The sequence below is a fragment of the Berghia stephanieae genome, chromosome 6, assembly GCF_034508935.2.
Source record: "Berghia stephanieae isolate SIO BIC M18660-M18661 chromosome 6, UCSD_Bste_1.3, whole genome shotgun sequence".
NCBI lineage: Eukaryota > Metazoa > Mollusca > Gastropoda > Nudibranchia > Aeolidiidae > Berghia > Berghia stephanieae.
In genome coordinates this window covers 27,471,194-27,473,693 of record NC_088365.1, presented here as the reverse complement: position 1 = coordinate 27,473,693, position 2,500 = coordinate 27,471,194, and the positions used below count along the sequence as shown (strand labels likewise).

General features: G+C 32.6%; 1 protein-coding gene across 1 annotated transcript in view; it reads left to right on the top strand.

Moving 5' to 3' along the window:
- The window catches only part of LOC144974775 (uncharacterized), a 20,491-nt gene that overhangs the window by 1,678 nt on the left and 16,313 nt on the right, over window positions 1-2,500 (top strand). The window lies entirely within an intron of this gene.

Below are 2,500 nucleotides of genomic sequence, written 5' to 3'. Positions count from 1 at the left end.
ATCTGTCTCCCTGTCTATCTATCTATCTATCTATCTATCTATCTATCTATCTATCTATCTATCTATCTGTCTGTCTATCTATCTATCTATCTATCTATCTATCTATCTATCTATCTGTCTGTCTGTCTGTCTGTCTGTCTGTTGTCTGTCTATCTGTCTATCTACCAATTTATCTATCTATCTATCTATCTATCTATCTATCTATCTATCTATCTATCTATCTATCTATCTATCTATCTATCTATCTATCTGTCTATAATTCTATTAATTAATATATTTCTATAATATTATATCCATCCATATATTTATCTCTGAATATTATTATATCTGTCTATAGATCTACCTATACATCTATCTCTCTTTCTAGATTTTTTAAAGCGCTTTGATCGTGTTTAGTGGATATTGCGCTATATAAAAGCTCACATTTCGATTTAAACCCCTTCCCGCGCCTGACCCTAAACACAAATCATTTAAAATGCAGACCTGCTATTTAGACATTTGAAAATTCGTAATTTTCAGGGGATGAAAATAGGAGTCGCAATAACTGACTTTTAGTGCGTCTATGTGGTCTAGTGGTATGACACTCGCTTTCGGATCGGAAAGTCCTGGGTTCGAGCCTCGCGCTCGGCGCATAGTTGAGTCCTTGGAAAAGGCCCTTTACTCACATTCTCTCACCTTACTCAGGTGTAAAATGAGTACCTGGCCGTTTACAGCATTGTCTTTGTCCGAAAATTTTTAATATCGCCAAACAGGCGTCATGTCCCGTCCTACATGTTCAATGTTGCTGTTGACCAGGGACCCCTTGTAAAGCGCTTTGAGCACATTTAGTGGATATTGCACTATATAAAGCTCAATTTTTTAAATTTTTTTTAAAATCAACAATTTACCCACACAGGGACTTTAAAAGAAAAACACATCAAAATCCTTAAAATTCAGTAGTCTGGCATCAACTTTCATTTTCAATAAGTTTTAACTCTCTCCTTACCGATCATTTTCAGTATTTTCCCAAAATGACACGCTTATCCAACAGAAGAAAAAAAAAATGATTTTTTAAAACCCAAACAAGCTCACTACAAAACAACCTTATTATGTCCTTATTAATTAAACCAAGATCATTCTTCAAAGGTTATGATGTACAAAATTAATCTGAAAAATAAAAAATGTATAATATTGTGTCGAAACAAATGTGACGATTTTGATGCAGGTGGTAAGGAGAGGGTTAATGACTTAGAGATGCTCGTTGTGAGGTTCTGAAATTGGAGTCAAAATTTATTTCGTAATTCTAAGAATTTTTCGTAATCGTAAGTAAGCAGGTCGAAAAATGACACCGCAACACGCTGTATCCCAATTTTGTTGTTAATTCTACACAATTGGTGACAACCCTGGTTACAAATCACGGACTGTATTCTATAATAATAGACCACGCGGATCAATAACTAACTACCAAATACTGTAGATCGAACAATTCAATACCCAGTCATCAATCAATCAATCAATCAATCAATCAATCAATCAATCAATCCATCAATCACAAACCAATCATCATCACCATCATCATCATCATCATCATCACCATCATCATCATCTCATGCACGTGGGAATCAATTATTGATCCTTATCACCTCTAAACACAAACACACACACACACACAAACACACTCACACACACACATACACACTCAATCGTGTTAATTGCTTATCCAGAGGGAATATCAATCTTTTTAAAAATAAAAATGGAGGGGGGAGGGAATAACATTTCTACTGTATTCGGAAAAATAAAAAAGACATTAAAATTCTTGGCCAGAAAACTCATCCTTCATTGATTAAAATGACCCTTAGCTTGTCCAAAAAAAATCAAACCTGGGACTTCTTCGCAAAGTCATCTTAAAGCCCCGGGTCTGAGATTTTTTTTTTTCGACAAGACAAAGGGTCATTTTAATCAGTCGAATTTTGGAGGAGGAATTTTCTGGCCAAAATTTTCAATGCGTGTTTGATTTTGTTTTACAGCGTGCGGCGGATTTTGGTCTAAATTTGCCGCCCCGTTCGTTGTTCATTTATTTACCATGTAAAATTCATGAACGTTTTTTATTGTCATACTCTGATCCTAACACTGCCTTCAATGGGATGGGATTAATGGGAGGGGGAGTTTTCAACTAGCTTTTTTCTGTTATTTATGTTTGTTTGTTTTTTTTAATTAATTTTTTTTTTAAAAACTTAAACAAACAAAAACAAACAAACAAAAATTCTCGTGTGGACCCATCAAAACACACACACAACACATGTGCGCACGTTGGAGTATATTCACAGATTGATACACACACACACACTCATATATATATATATATATATATATATATATATATATATATATATATATATATACATATTATATATATATATATATATATATATATATTATATATAATATATATATATATATATATATATATATATATATATATATATATATATATATATATATATATAAATCAAGTTTGTAA